The sequence below is a fragment of the Aythya ferina genome, assembly GCF_964211825.1.
Source record: "Aythya ferina genome assembly, chromosome: 1".
NCBI lineage: Eukaryota > Metazoa > Chordata > Aves > Anseriformes > Anatidae > Aythya > Aythya ferina.
Genome location: NC_140296.1, coordinates 12,740,149 through 12,757,919, shown reverse-complemented (window position 1 = coordinate 12,757,919; position 17,771 = coordinate 12,740,149).

The window sequence follows — 17,771 nt, the reverse complement described above, 5'->3', positions numbered from 1 at the left end:
TGTTTTATGTTTTCTTTTCTACTCTTTTCTTAATAATTCCTAACATTCAATTTGATTTTTGACTACTGCTGAGCACTGAGCTGACATTCTCGTAGAGCTATTTATCATAACTCTAAGTTGTCATTCCTGAATGATGTCAGTACAGAGCACCCCATGAAAGAAGAAAGTATACCTTAAAAGTAGAGTTTGTATCCAGACGAGAAACAAAGAAAAGAACAAAAGATCTGTCTTTTTAAACACAAAAGCTAAAAAGTACATTGAAAATGGAGCAGGTTTCTAAATGGGCAAAAGCCAACATTAATATATATATATCAGAAGCAGTACATATGTGAGACTTTCTTTTAGGGAAAAACAATCAAGGTGTAAAAAGAACTGGAAAATAGAAAAAAAAAATAATAATAAAATGTGGCCACAGCAGAAAAGCTGTCTGAATACTTTTCATCAGTTTTTGTTATGGGCATCAGAGGGAGCTTTTCCTGTGACAAATGAGTCATTGAAACAGACTGAAGTGTCAGTGGAAAAGTTTTTAGAATAAACTAATAAAATGAACAGTAAAATATCTGCAGGACCATATGGTATTCATTCAAGAGCTCCAGAGCAACTCAAATAGTAAACTGTGATTGTTAACTATGGTATGTAATTTATTACTAAAATCATTATTAGTAAAGATGATTTTGACTACAGTTACAAATTATAAAACAGATAACTCAGGAAGACATGATGAAAAATTATAGGTCTGTATATTTGATTTCTAAAGTCTGTCAACTGCAAAGTGCCAACTTTTGGTACATTTAGTGGAAACATAAATGTACATGCAGCAATAAGGCTGCAACAGGGCTCTGGCAGGGGGAAATCATACTTCAGAAATATTTTAGAGTTCTTTGAAGCAAGTGGATATAGAATATATAGAATAAGAAAGTAGATAACTGTGATCTAATTGCTCTAGTGGTTTCAGATTTGAAAAAGGTTTTGACAAATTCCTGGCTAAAGAAAGAGGACTATCCCACGATGGCAAGAAATAATGTTTTCACAGTGGAAGTATATTGCCATTGATGTGGCTGAATTATTTGAGCTAAGATATGTGAAGTTCAACAAGGGAGACATTCTGTGGAAAGGTGGTGCAGAAAAGTTTGCTGATGACAAAAATGCTATTCTCAGTAATCAAAACCAGAAGTAATACCAAAGGTTTGCAGAAAGATCTTATAAAACTGAAAGAGTGAATGAAGGAAGTTCAGTTTTCTTAAACGCAAAGTAATGTAAACATAGAAAAAAAAAAAAAAAAAAGAGTATTTGTAACATATACACAATCTGGGTCTCTAAATTACATGTTGGCTCATAGTAAAAGCTCTTAAATGGCTCAGTGAAGAGATCCATCATGGTTAAAAAGACATAGTTAGAAGTTATAAAAGACAAATAGAGAAAAAATATCACTGTGCTGCTATGTAAACCCATGTTGTGTTAAAAACTTAATTTCTCTCTGCAGTTCTGGTCACCTAGTTGAAATTGACAGAGCAGATTATTCCTGAAAAGCTGTCCTTCCCAATTGTGGTTAGTTAAAATGAGAGAGGTGCTCCTCTTCACCTTGGTCATCATTAAATAAAAGACCATTTGTCTTTTGTTTTGTTTAGTTTTTGTTTTGTCATTTGTCCAAGATAATGGATTGAGCTGGGCTAGACATCAGATATACCTGAAAGCTGTCTTTTTTATTTTTTTAATCGTATCAGTTGATCTAATGAATGATAATATTTCTCTCTACAAATATTTTCTCTCTAACTCTCCCAAGCTCTTTGGAAAAGTATTATAAAGAGCGGCCTGGCACCCTCAACTTTTTGGTTAGTCAAGGAAAGAATCTGGGCTCTTTCTCTTAGCAACTTATGGCTAACTTGTCCAAAATTCTGCCTTAAATAGTATATTTCTATGTCTCCCAGAATCTGTTCCAATTTGCTTTCATTTTAGAAGTCATTTTGTAGCCAAAATCAAATCTTCAACTTGATCTTTCCATTCTTCAAAATGAGATAGGCATCTTGGTTTTCACCATCTTTTAGCAGAGCAAAGAACACTTTCCTTGGTGGCTTTGTAGGAATACATAGCTATAAACATTAATAAGTTACAAATGCTCATTTGATCTAACATTGCAGAAACGTTAGGTCAGAGGTTGGACTCGATGATCCTGAGGTCTCTTCCAACCTAGAAATTCTGTGATTCTGTGATTCTGTGAAAACATGCACTGCTGTTAAGTGTCTCTCATAGTGAGTAATATACAATCATGTTCTATTTACAGCTGAAATCAGTGCCCTTCTACCTTTTCTATTTAGGCTAAGGAGTAGCAAGGAGATTTCATTCATCATAATCTTCATGCCACAAGGAACAGAGGAAAAAGAATTGTTTCTGGACTCTTTTGGAAACATAAATGGAAGAAAAATCTTTGTCTTAAAGTATGTTGAAGTACCAATGCATTGTAAATTCAGATACAGATCGGGTGAATTATGGGACTGTAGGTACAAAATGAATACACTGATGTTCATTTGTAATTCATGTCTCTACAGATAGAATTGAATGACTAATCCCCTATCAGAGAAAAAAAACAAAGGGCTAAAGCAGGGTACTCATGTTTATTTCCTCACTATAATGACAATAACAGAAAAGGGTAGAAATGTCACTGACAGTTCCATGTGATGGATTTGTTTTATATGCCTGAACATTAGGAACAAGACACCCACGATATCTGAAAGAAGACTACCTAGCTTGTAAACATTAGATAGAATTGAAAGAGGCCCCCTACCTAGAATGCACAGGGGGTATACATGCCTTATTGGTAGCCACCCGTGCATAAAAAAGAGCATGGCTTCTGTAATCTAAGTGAATTTCCTTACGTTTAATGTTCCATAGAAATTTTGCTGAAATGTAAAACATATTTCAAAGGAACAGAACATTTTCTCAAGTAGAGAATATTTGACGGTAATTGTAGATTTTTTTTTCTTTTATTGGGAGATAATTCCTTGAATAGACATGTATTGGAAAAGCCAAACCTGCCAAGGTCACTGCTGGTTCCACAAAACTGTTTGGAGTAGCATCCTAACATCAAAATACATGTGTAATTGAACTGATCATTCAAAGCATGCCAGCAATGTTGCAATAACCACACCCAAGCAGCACTTTCAACCCCTCACAGTCTCTGATGGAATCAGATTTCAATGATTCCTGTTTTGATTTCTAACACGGACCATTTCATTTACAATACACATCCTGTAATTGTAATGCCACAGCTAAGCAGAGCTAGAGTGCTTTACAGTGGTAAGAATAATCGGCTGCAGGTGGTGGCAATCTGAGATTTTTAAACTAGTTTTGCTGACAAAGGCAATTTTTCGTGAAACCATGGAACAGATACATAAGAATGAAAAATCAGGCTCATTGAATCTTGCTTGAAGAACTGGAAGAACTGTAGGAAGTTTTTTCCTCATTTTTTTTTTCTTCCTTTTTTTTTTTTTTTTTGACTTAAACCTCTCTCTTCATTCAACTGAATTTATCCATGCATTTTTTAGCCTTAGTGCACTATTACTGTTAGAAAAAGCAGCTCTAAACAGAGAGTCTCTTTCATAAACAGAAAGCATTTGCAATCTGACAAGATGCTCACAGCATCCACTTTATGTAGAGCTCGCAGGGAAAAATAGATATTTTAAAAAATTTGGTTTAAGAATTGAAATAACAGACTTCAGACAATTGTTTGGAAAAACAAGAGATAAAAGACAGGTCTGTAGGAGTAGAATATTGGGCAATAATAAGGGAAACACATGGCAATGAACCCCCATTACCAAAAATCTGAGGTTTCTTTAACCATATGTCATGTTTTAAGTGAAGAGCATAGCCATTTCATTCTCAAGCTAGTATCATCATATAAACAACCATGCTGTTATAACATTTGCAGTGCTTCTAACTCAGCATGTAGGACAAGCACTTCATAAGAGGTTCACAGAAAGTGGACAAACATGAATTTTGTAAGCACTGTATGATTTTTTTCTCAGTCTTTCAGCTGTGTAGCTTCTAAGTACTTTGTTCATATTTAAGGTCAACTACAATGACTATTTGTTGTTTGAAGGTTTTTTCCCTTTTTTTTCAGTTGCTTTTAATCTTTCGTTATGACTCTAAAAGTTTAGAAATCTCTTGTAGCTGCTAAGGATCAAGTGAGGAAATTCTCCGAGCAGAGGCACTGGCACAGGTTGCCCAGAGAAGCTGTGGATGTCCCATCCCTGGAGGTGTTCAAGACCAGGTTAGATGAGGCCCTGGGCAACAAGGGTGGCATCCCTGCCATGTCAGAGGGGATGGAATTAGATGACCTTTAAGGTCCCCTCCAACCTGAGCCATTCTATCATCTGCCATCATCTGTTTGCCTCAGCTACTCCTTTGTCCTTTGGAGGAAATCTCACTGTGAAAGTAGAATTCTGCAGTGACTATGGGCTAAAAAGTCATGTGGGCAGTGCAGAGAAGTTCAAGATGGAGCCTTGTTCTGTTGGTTGTTCTCAATAGAAAGGGTGAATTTTAGACTACCCACAGCTAGGTGCTAAGATAAGCAGGCAAGTCCTCCCTCTGAGCGCATTCAAAATCATTTGTTGTTCATTCACTGTTCATTCATTCTGCATATCATTCATTGTGTAGGAATCTGCCTTTTATCCTGGGAGGAATAGACATAAAATTTAGTCCAAGCTTTCCATTTATGCCACTTAAAATGGATCCCAGGCAAAATAATTTTCTCTCTTTGTAAGGAGAGAAAACTTCCTTCTAAAAAGGTTTACATTGTTTTATTTTCATTATTATTTTATGCAATTTTTACTCAAAGATACTATAAAATGTACTGTATATCAGTCTAACTTTACTGTATAAAATAAATGCTTTAGTAGAGTCTGCTAGACATTTTGGAAGTTGTTTTAAATGATTTTGCACTTTATCTGTGCTTTTGTACTCATTTGTTTATAAGTTTATGTGACCTAATTTTTGTGAATCATTTTTAAGTTACTATTTTAAATTAAGAACATAAACCTGACTTTGTGTGTCATTGCAATCAGGGTACAGATAGACAGTAACTTCTGGGTTATATGAAAGAGTTAATTACAGAAGAAAAGAAAATACATCTTTCTGTTAATGGAAAAAATAAGCAGCTATAGAAGCAGCCCTGAGACACACTAAGGCATTGTTCCAGAGATGCCTGAGAAACAACTCTGTGACCAATCGACTCTTAAGAAGACCACTCTGAGTAGTAACAAAGGACAGAAACCCCAGTATTTTAGAACACTATGCTGCATACCATAGTAGTACAGATCATGTCAGGAGATTAATCCTTCTATTGACACATGGGAAAACTGGGCAGCTTGAAGTAAATTCTGTCTGAAGGCCTCCATACTAACAAAGATGATATTCCTCCCAGTGATAATGTGGATATTATGAGAATTAGTTAGAGATCACTTTTCTGCTATATTTAGAACTGTACTACTGCAAGGAACATTGCCAGGGTAGTACAAATAGGTCTGCCCACTGCTGGGATTAGTTTCAGTAAACTGTTTCTCTCGTGCATCCAACTATGAATCATTTATGATATGCAAGTATAAAGGAACCATAAAACTGCTCTAGGTAAAATGAGGCAGTGAAGACATTTTTTACGAACATTGTTCTTGTCATTGTAGGTATCCTACTGCACAATTGAGGATATTATGCTTTTATTCGATCCCTAGAATTCACTTTTAATACTGTGACAAAAGAAACCGTAAAACACAGGAAGCAGCTGAATAAATGTGGTTAGGATGGTAAATATCAGTAGTTATGCCAATTGCATGTGAAAGAAAAGTGAGAAGAGTGGTTAACAGAACAGTATTTTCCTATTAAAAGACTATCACAAGAAAAAACTGAGACTAATATCTGTGGACCTATTAATTACTACTTTTGTCCTTGAAAATTCTGATAGTTCTTAGTGACACTAACAAAATAGTTACCATTATGGTACAGAGTCAGTGTGCCTTAAAATGACTATGGCCTTGTAATATTTAAATAAGTTATAAAAACACTTTGTAGACAGCTGAAAGATGATGAGAGAAGGCAGAACTCTCTAAATGATGTATGTTTTGTTCCTCCTGTACTGTTTTTATTCAGCTTGATGTATTCAGCCTACAGCTGTAACATGACAACACCATGAAACACAGACTTCACGTTCATTCTTACTGATGTTGCTGATGTACCCAGGGAACAGGAAAATGCCTGTTGCAGATTTGTTTATTCATTTTCTTCCATTTCAACTGATAAATACCCAACAATCTATATATTTTTTGTAATACTTTTTTTTTTTTTTTTTTTTTTCTGAACTAGGATAATTATATCACAAACACTAGGTAACAACTATAAAGATATACCCATTCAAAGACTTTCTGAGAGTTATTTAAGTTCGTAAAGGGAGTAGGATTCAAGAGTTGAAATCCCTAATGCCAAGCATGAATGAACCAATCAACTGTTATTTTCAAGAACAGATCTAACACACACTTCCAGCACCTCAGGTGTTCTATTTTCTGAATTCCCATAGGTTCTCTCACTCTCTTCAAGAAGATGTTGGTGTGACCTGGCCCTCATTGCCACAGCTGTCTGAGCTCTGCTAGTAAGTGACAGACTGTTCACAAAGCTTGTAAAATGAGCTTCACTTCTAAATAGTACTGTTTTCCTTTCTGAAAGCATATTCAATACAAGGTCAGTAGAAACAGTTTAGAGGTTCACAGTTCATTAGGGAAATCAGCAGAAAGGCTTGCTGCATCTGGACTTTATTTTAAATCATACTGGCATCTGTGAAGCAAAGGCACTAAAAAAGTATTGTTGTCAACAATGCTCCACATTTGCTGTGGTCACCTTCCAGGGAATTGATCCAAATGAGCAGGCCAGGAACTCAAGAGTTTGATTTCAAAGCTATGCTCCCAGGGAACTGATATGCGGTGATAGAAAGCATTGGACCACATTTCCAGCTGGTGTAAATCAGCATCAATCACGTATCTCAAGCTACATGACCTAAAGCTAGTTTCACATCAGTGGAAACAAGCCAGTTTACACTTTAGACCCTGACCTACAGTCTTTCTCTGTGCTGTGCAATACAGTACATTTTAGTTTATCTTATCTTAGAGTTAATGTGATTATCTCAATATCCTCTAATTCGTTTTTTGTTCTCTGCCCACACTATCATCTGCAAATTTTACTTTTTATCCTTCATCTCCTGCAAGAAATTTACCACAGAAATATCTCAACTGTTGTACTGAAGTCAGTGTATGATTTGGGGGTTCACGTCCTTGGGTGAAAGAACTGTGTGGGATAAGTATGGATATAAAGAAGTGCCATATTTTCTATGTTTCTGCAGCATAGAAGGAAGGAACCCCTTACTTACTCCCAGGACCCCCATTTTTTTCTGCATATATGAGCAGCTTTTTTACAAATGTATGCTCTCAAATCACTCTTCCTTTTTTGAGGCAATTGACTATTTTTCTTCTCACACTCACTGGGCTCAGGATTTATTTGTTTGCTGAAGCACCTGATCCCCTCACTCAGAACAACTGCTCTCTGTAAAGAGATTAATTAATAAAAATGCATAATTCAACTGCAGCCCAAATGCCAAACTCTTGCAGGTTCCTCTTGCCTTGCCTGAATCTCTTTGTTCTGTAAAACTGAGACTACATGTCATGATAAAAAACAGAGAAACCGAACACCAATGCAGGATAGAGGGAAAAGCACTTTACTTGACCTTCACCACGTGTCCCTCAGGAAATATTCCTGTTTTCCTTGTGGATCTTTGCTTCCTGTTGATAGACATTTCTAGGTAGGTTTTCTCTGAGTCATCTCACTCAGAAACATTTTGCAGTTCCCTGGGTGTGTGCCCAGCTCAACATCAGAATAAAACATGCAGGTGCACCACGTCCTCTTCCCTACAGCTGCACACCCTAATCTCCAAGCGGAGGGAACTTGGACTTGACAGAAACTGCACCATGCTCCAAACAGGTGCCAGCCTGGATATTTAGGGAGACCAAAGTCCCAGTGTGCACTACAGCACTCATCAAAGCAAACAACTCCACAGAGCTTTAGTGCCTTTCAGAAGGCCAGTTGCTCTTTTGAGCAAAGGTTGATCTTTTGGTATTGATTCTTGCTGTTAGCAGACACTATAAAGAAATGCTACAGGCGTGGGTTACATTAAACAAGTTTTGTGCATTTTTCTGTTTTCATTCCTTTCTTTTTCTTCTAGTTTTCTTTACCATATTTAATCTATTATATGCATTCTGACACTGTCTCTTTTCTTCATACTGCTTGTGGGTGTCTGTAGACACACTCAAAGTAGGTGCTATGGAAAAGGGAAGAAGCCCAGTAATCTTTAGATAAGACTACAAAGAAAAAGCTCTATTTTTTTTTCCCTTTATTTTCCATATATTCTGTATTGTTTCTTGACTAAAACAAAAACTTAACCTATCATGCTTGTTTTAATCCTTAAAAAAATACAACTGCAGCAATGATCTTTATAGAAGTAAACAGAGATAAGCCTGCTCTGAGGAAAGGAGGGGATTAGTTAAATCTAACTGAATGGCTAAACCACTTATAGTCATTATTTGTAGTGTACCCATCAGGTGCTCATTATCTTATTATGCACTAGGAAAGGCAAAGTCAAAATGAATATGTGCAAAACCTCATACATTAATCAGCCTCTCTTTTTCACTGTATACATATGGTTTATTGAATAGCAAAATGCCTACAGAAGCATCCAGGTCATTTGCTTACCCAGAGTGAGAGAAGTTAGCACAGCTGCTGAAGATCATACTTACCAGGCTCAGATTCAGCTTGTTATAGTTTGTCACTCTTTGAGAGAATAACCTCCATGAATTATTTTGACCAACATGGTTTTAAGCTAGCATAGTTAAATTGCTTCTGCCTTGAAAGTCTAGCAAATAATTCATCCACCTTCCAGCAGGTATTCAGAAAACTTTTTTTTTTTTTTTTTTTTTTAAAGCCAAGCAGTATTTTATCATCATCGCTATCACTGTCCTTTCACTGTAAAGAAGAGATGAGAAGATTTTGGTAATGAGACTTGCAACTTTTTATTTTATTTTTAATTATTTTTATTGCCTACATGTTTGGTAAGCTTATTTTAACATAAAAGTAAACTGCCAGATGGTAACCTGCTCCCAGAAAAGCATTTATTTTATAGCATTCATCTAATTATATGTCTTTAATACACTTTTTTGGTGGATTGATGGTCTTCTGAAAGTTATGTTTGAAATGAAAATTAGGCTAGGATTTTAATAATATGGTTTTTGCCATTCTTTTCAGACATATTGATATTTCAGCATTAAAGCAAGTCAAGACAGAGCATAGACAGGTATAATTGTGACTGCAAGTGAAATACTTTTAAACAGAAATATGTCAGAGCCAAACTGCTAGTTCAATGTCCTACAATTTTAAAAAAATTAAACAGAATTTTTTGAAAAAGTCCTGTATGTAAATTCTGTCTTTCTTTTAGTTGGCCCAGTGCAAACCAGTTTTGCAAACAGCTTTTACCAGATCAGTAAAGTGAGATTCTGGATAACCTTCTCATGGATGTTGGGGAGGAAAGCAGACAACTTAAACTAAGTTCCATAATTTTATGCATGAGACTATATAACTTGGCTGACCGCAAAACTAGCAGAGTAGATTTGGCAATCCAGAAGGTCCTTCTCAGCTTTATGTTCCTTTTGAGTTACTAAGAATGAGATTTTACTTTTCTCCAAACCAGCAGAAACATGGTTATTGGTTTGTGAGATTTCTTTCTGAATAGAGTGGAATTCTTTTCTGCCTACGTGTGGGGGATAGAATGTGTAGACTTTTATCAATAGTGTCAGTTTTTTGAGAACTATGTTGAGCTTTGGAGAGGGAGGGGGGGAAAAAAAAAAAGTTGGTAAGTTATTTAGAGCTGAAAAACAAGTATTTACTCAGAAACTTGACATGTCAGAAAAATTCAAAAGCAACTTATATAACAAAAGGCACTCAGCATCCTAATATATAAGAGCAGGGTGAAGTTTCCTTAGATTTCAAGGGCTGCAGAGATGGGTCTAAGCTGTGTTTTCAGACAAATACACATTTATTTCCCAGGGGAAATCATGCCATATAGCTGAATACTTTGAGAGAATAAGGCACTTCTCTACCTAACAGTTATGACGCACCCAGCAGTCAGGCAGTGAATGGTGAAACCTGAGGCACTATAGATTTTCATAACCAGTGAAGTTAACGTGGTCACTGAGTAGAAGTTTGAGAGCATAATGTTTTCACTTGACTATCAAATAGTGGAGGTCAGATAGGATCTAAAAGCCTAGATCACCTTGTGAGTTTTACTCCATAACATATGGAAATACAAAACATAGTTATAAGCTTGTACATAGTCATACACTTGTATTAAGTTGCTTATAAAGCAGTTTACTCTGTAACAGGATAAATACATGTCTATGAGAAACTATGATAAGGTCTTGATATAATTACTATAACCAACCTATAAACAGCTGGTTTATCAGGCTCATCCTTTCCTTTTTCTTTGCAACACATTTACCCATGAGTAGAACAGCTATAATATACTAGCTTTCCACACTACGAAGACTATCTGAAGCTGTAATTGGATACAGGTGCACAGAGAGAGAGAGAGAGAAAGCAAGCAAGCAGAGAAAACATCATCCCAAAGCAAAAAGTGTTTGAAAACAGGTAATGAGAATATTCACAGAACCTGAAGCATTTGAAGTGCTAGTGACAGCTTTAGTTTTAATCACAAGGATATTCTGGTGTTGTTTCTACAAACCTTTGCTTTGATATTTTACTATCTCACTTCTTTTACGTCCTTGTTTATCCCACTACCATTTGTCTGTCTCTAGACTGTGAGCTCTGCAAAGCATCTCACTATGTGTTTGTATAATAATGAGGATCCCAATCTCAGGTGAAGCCTCTAGTCACTGCTGGAATACAGTAATAATGATTTGGCATTCACTTCAAATATACATGTCATAGCAACAGTTCAACATTTTTGCTTCTTTTCAGAAGGCAACATACCACTGTGGGGCAATTTTCATTATTTTCATGCTCTGTTCCCAAACTTCGCGAGTACAATGTGACATTTCTGTGTCTCAGTAGAAGATATTTCACCAGGACTAACTTACTCTAGCTGCATCATTCCCCTTAACACCAATTAAAATTCACAGCCATGTCTGAAAACAGAATTTTAGGAAGCAAGGGGCTCGTTGATTACTTCTGCATGACATATCTTTAAAGCAATGCAGAACTAGAAAGACTAGCATTCGTAGCCATTTCAACCACATTTTTAATGGACCTTTGATTCTTTTAATAATATCTAAGCTTTAACATAATAGAAAACAATACTACTCTTGTGAAATTGTCATATTTGTTTCTTCTTGCAGTTCAGCCTCCAGCTATTCTACTCAAAGGGATAAGAAGTCACAGTTAATCATTTGAAATGCAGAGGGCCATGACAAATGTTTTGTTGTTTTTGTTTTTTTTTTTTTTAAATATCTTTCAAATGGTAGACAAGAGGCTTGGGATATGGTTTCTTATTTCAAAAATATTTTCTCTAATATTATATTTGGGACTTAAAGAATCTGTTAACGGACTGTCCACTTTACTGTTTTACATCACCTCAGTTATTAAACTTGACTGTTAAATTATTAGACGAAGAGTCAGAAGATGTGTACTCAGTTTGGGGTTTGTCTCAGACTTTCCTTGTGATCTATTCCTGTATTGGGGATGTCACTCTTAATGCTTCAAATGTCAAGCTTCCTTGCTGCAGAACAGGGACTCTAAGACTTTATTTTCTCTTTTCTACTAAAAAAAAAAATATAGTTTATATATATAAAGGGTACTCTACTCTAAGATTCTAAGATATTAGCATTGTACATCTGTGTTTACCTGCTATTTCTTCTGAATAAAACAGGAAAATAGTTCTATAAATGCAATAGATCTAACTTCAAAGTGTAAGGTTCCCCTGCTTTCTTTGGACTGCAGTGGGGAACCCAAGATAACTGTGTAGAATTTTGCATCACCAACGAAGGAATTAAAACATACAGAGATATATATATATAATATATATATAATGTTTATGCTTCTAACAACTTCATTTGTATGCTGAGAACCACAGACAAGCCATCTGTTTTTCTGTCAGTGATTCAAATATAAATATGGCTTTAAAGAAGCTTGAGTGATGAGGTGGAAGTTAAACAGTAGATAGAGATCATGACAATTTTTAACTGAAAACTGCAATCATGACCCCAGGTAATAAAACCTGCACACAAAATTTTGAACTTGAAAAACTTGTATGGAGATTCAAGAACCTCTGAAGCACTATTCTCACTGTCTTATTCTTTGTTTGTTTGCTTCACTAATCAATACTTTTGCTGTTAATTATCTTTGTATTTCCATGGTGTAATTCATCATGGATATATCATATTATCATGAAAACATGGTTTTCATGATATCAAGCACACATCCATTCAGATACAGCTAAGTTACAAGCCCCCAATGAAGATTCCTATAATCTTGAAACATGTTCTGTACCTGTAAAATATTCCATCCACCTTCTTATTCAGCTAGTCTGGAAATATTTTGACTAAACATTTATGTTCCTCATATTTACTCAATGAACCAAAGAGTAATTTGTCATTGCTTTGACTCGAGTATAATAATTTTCTCCAGTACAAACTGAGTGCAAAATGGTAACATTCTGATTTTTTGTGATTTTGATACCACTTAAGTTTTGCATAAATGAAGGCACATTTTGAATGACTGTATTTAATTGTTTGATCTCACCTACAAGTCAAAACACAATGCATCTTACAAAAAACAAGATTTCCATAAGCAGAAGCATCAGCCTTATGGTTACTGACTCCTTTCACCAGTGTTATGCACCAAAGAGAACCATATTGCTTCTGCCATCCACATTTAAGTGATACTTTCCTGCATTATCTTAAAACTTACACCAAACACCCTTGATATCCAGATTTCTGAGCAGTCATCAGAATACAAATGCAAAGGCATAGGAGTCTCCAGAGGCATGCAATGAAAACAATATAAATAAAACATTTAAATGTAAAAGGTAGATCAATACTGTAATTATCATTTATTATTCATTTATTATTCATAAAATAAGAACCATACTGCATTGAATTCAGCCCCTAACAACTCCATTGATTTCAGGGATAAATTCAGTATAATAAATTTGTATTATTTATGTTATCAGCTCCATTTCTTTCTTCTCCTTCATTTTGTAGATCTAAGGCATGGTTTAATCTTGTCTCTCTTCATCTGCATTTGCATTACTGTTTTTACTTTACCTCTACAGATATAGCACTTATTCATCTTTTCTTGTTTAGGTCTCCTTGATCACTGTACGTGCCTTTTCTAGCCTCTTCAACTTTCGTTTCTTCCTTTTCCATTACTCCTCTTTCCTAGAAATTTCCTTTGAAATATCGTTTTTTTTTCTTCCTTGATAGGATCCACCCTTTTCTTGCATCTCCATCAGTCTTTATACACTTCCTGCTCTCTATTCCAAGCCTATGAATCATAGAATCATTAGGGCTGGAAAAGACCTCCAAGATCATCTGGTCCAACCACCACCCTACTGGCAATGTCACCCAATAAACCATGTCCCTGAGCACCATGTCCAACCTTTCCTTAAACACCAGTGAGGGGCCCAAAGCTGAACACAGGACTCAAGGTGCAGCCTCACCAGAGCAGAATACAAGGGGACAATCACCTCCCTGGTCCTGATGGCTACACTATTCCTGATACAAGCCAGGATACCGTTGGCCTTCTTGGCCACCTGGGCACACTGCTGGCTCATGTTCAGGTGTGCATTAATCAGCACCCCCAGATTCTTTACCTCTGCACAGATTTCAATTCATCATCCATTCCATCTCTTCAAGTCTCTTGATGCTCTGCCCAAGTTTATTTCTTAATTTTCTTCTTTAACTACTGATGCTTCTGTGTCTGAAGTCTGTGTCATGCTACTCTTATCCATTCAGCGTACAGACAAACTATTTCTTTGTGATAGATACACCTACTTGCCTGTGCTTCCTACTTCCACCCATATGTTTTAAAACACTACACTCACCCAGTTGCTAGGTAAGAGACCTAGTCATAATCCAGAGCTATTGTGTACAGTCTTTTTTTACAGGCATGGATACTCTGACTCTCCCAGAAAGCTTCCAGATTCCTAAAGATGCACAGTTTGATGATCAATTCTTTTAAGTTGTGTAGCTTCAACAGAATTTATAAAGTCTATCAAACACATTAAAAAGATGTGTACTAATGACTAATCAACTCAAGTTTGTTTCTTTTTGGGTTGTCTTTTTTTTAAAAAAAAAAAAAAAACAAAAAAACAAAAAAAAAAACAGATGGCAAGCCTAAGTCTACAGCAACAGTAATAGCTGCTAAAAACAGGCTAAGGGGGAGCTGGAACATTAATAACAGCATACAGGTATGTGAAGGGTAGTTATATAAATGATGGATCCAAACTCTCAATCGAGTAGGATGACAAAATGATGGTCTATGAATGCAAGTCTCAGCTTGGGATATTCAGACTGAACATCAGGAAAAACTAGCCTAGATGAGTAGTGCAGGACAGGAACTGTTTGCCCAGATTGAACATGCAATCCCTGTCCTTGGAAGTTTTTTATATTTGACTAGAATAGGCCATGGCAGATGTCATACAATATGGACAGTAGTCCTTTTTCAAGGCTAATCTTGGACATGACCTTCAGAAATCCCTTCCAAAGACCATTTCTATAATTCTATGTGTTATGGGTTATGGTGGGTAAGAGTCTTTGGGAATGGAATGGATTTCTCATGTGGAGACACAGTCCTTCTTCACTCCACTGAAAAATCTTGCCCAGATAAATTTGATCCTACTGACTAAAATTTACCTTGCATACCTTAACAATGCTTATATTAAAAATAAATAAATAAATAAAATCAGGGAAAAGCCATGCCTGTAAATTAGAAAGCCATTTCCTCAAAGACCCTACGGCATAACTAGAAATTTGACACTGAAGGTCTTCTGCAGAATGTGCAAAGTACAGTTAGAAAGAATGCTGGGTTTTCTTCCATGACCCTGAAAAGGGTTATTTTCATATTTATTTTGTTTAACTTGTTGACAGAAAAAATACACTTCTGACTAAACAACAGATATCCTGGTATTATTATAGAACAAGCAAACAAACACAAATATACAGTTTTTGGACAATACTGAAAAAAACCAAACACACAAACAAACAAGCATTAGCTTGCTTTCTGACTTACAGGAACTGTATTTTAAGGGATTCAGGACTCCTTTCTTCTTGATCAAATTCCATGGCCATGCTTCATCTGCCATGATAGGTCTTTTTGTTCATCATGGTTTATTAAGAGATGTGGTCTGGCTAGGGAAGGCACATAAGACAAGAAATGAATATTCTGGGGAAGATAGAATAAATTTGTACATTTGTAGTTGATCAATTAGATGGAGTTTGTATACTTTTTTTTTTTTTTTTTTTTTTTGTATTAGATGGAGTTTTTATCCTTGTATCTTTTGCAAGACCACCAGAAAGAAACAGTGAGATAAAAAGATCTGATTAGGATTCCCATCTAGCATCAATAGATAGAGACAGAAAAATAAAAAATAAAATAAAATAAAAATAATAATAATTAAAAAAAGAGCCATAATATTACTCTTGACAGAGTATTAACAGTTTTCAAGAACAGGAATAACTATGCAGACCAATGCAAAACCTATAGAAAGTTGATAGTTTTCTAGCAGTTGAGACTGACAATCTACTAGCAAAAAGAACTTTTGACAGAAAGGCTGTCCTGCCACAAAACAGTATAAAGATTGTACATGTAGTGATAGAAGATACAATGAAGGTGCTACTCAGCAGCTGAATAAAATAAAATAAAATAAAATAAATAAAATAAAATAAAATAAAATAAAATAAAATAAAATAAAATAAAATAAAATAAAATAAAATAAAATAAAGGCTGTCAAAAGACAGTTGCACGCTCAGTTTAAAGGAATGGTGACTATAGAAAAAGTGGAGGTTTAGTGACTCCTTTGAACAATGATCTGTTAGTGAATTTAGTGAGTTAAGTGATTGGTCAAAAAATTAAACTGACAGTGGAAAATTTTGCACTCCTGAAATATAGGATGCAGTTTCATGCAAAGCATAAATCAGGAAGTGGAAGTCTTCAGGCCACGGTAAGTTTTAAAAGTCCAGTCTTTCACTTCCTAAGCCATTTTCGAAGCCACTGGGATAATACATAAGGGAAAGCAACTCTTTGAGCAGTTACTTTCAGACCACTCAGCAGACAAGCCCATCAGTTGTGGCCTGAGCTTGCATCCTGTTCAGAACCTGCTGAAGTGTCTAGAGCACTTTATTGTACAACTCCAGTGCTGTGTTCATTGCAGGGCAGTACTGCTTACTCTGCAAGCACATCTAGGCAAAGTACAAGTCCAATAGATAGAACTGGAGTTTCTGAAGCCTGGAGAAGTGAGATGTTTGCTGTGTATACCAGCTAGAATGAGCATGAATTCCACTTGCAGTCTCTAAATTTGGGGGTAAATTAAGACCCCTGAAAAAGAGAAAAAAAAAAAAAAATCAACCTAATTAAAATAGTACCAGGATACACAGCCATAAAAAAGGAATAATTAAAACATAAACATAATACCACAAAACAAAACGAAAACAGAGACAGAATGAGCACACAAGGGGAAAGATAAAGGTCTTTTAATCAAAACAGATTGACATTAAATGAAAGAATTAAAAAAGCCAAATAAAGAGCTTTAAATGAAGCAAGGAAAAAAAAAAAAAAAAAAAAAAAAAAAAAGGAAAAAAGCAACAGCACCTCTGCACTACCTCCAGAGTCATCATGAAAAGAATACAATGAGCAAGTGAACTAATATAAATCTTTAAACAAAGGAAAAGACAAATGGGTAAGAAAAGACTAACAAAATAGATTTCTAACACATTTTTACTTTATGGAAGATTAGGACAGATACCTATCTGAACTTTGATCAGTTTAACTCCTTTGCCTGAATGGTGCGGAGGGATATAATCTTCTTTGCTTAAGCACAACTACAAGCAGAGGAAACACATGTGATACTGAAGATCAAAAATATATTTTTCTTCACATGGGTGCACTGAGGACCTTGAAACAACTTGGGTAAGTACTTCATACATCTTTTCCTGTATGACTAAAGTTCTCAGTCCTCACAGCTGTTGGTTGCTGATCACCTTACCACCTGTTCCAGGCTGCAAGCTCAAGAACTAGTAAGGAATTGAAACTGCTCATCACATTTAAGTGCTACGTTCTGGAATCTACTGTTCGGGGCTGTTTTATTTGGTTGGTTGGTTGGTTGGTTGGTTGGTTGGTTGGTTGGTTGGTTGAGATTTTGTTTTGGGGTATGTTATTGTTGACTGGAACAGAGTAAAAAGTGGCAAAAATAATGGAAGTGTGGTAACCTCCTGCAGGAAGCAAGCACAAGTAGAAGTTGCTTTTCAAGCTGGTATCATTACACCCAAAAGACAAGTTGAAAGAAAACTACTCCTTAGGTGAGTAGGGGCTGATTGTGAGGCTAGATTTGCCCAGACCACACTGCTGTGCAGGTAAGATTTCTTCAACAGGAGAAGGGTGGAGGAAGGACTGAATCACAGAATGGTTGAAGTTGGAAGTAACCTCCAGCCCCTCTGCTCAGACAGGGCTACCTAGAG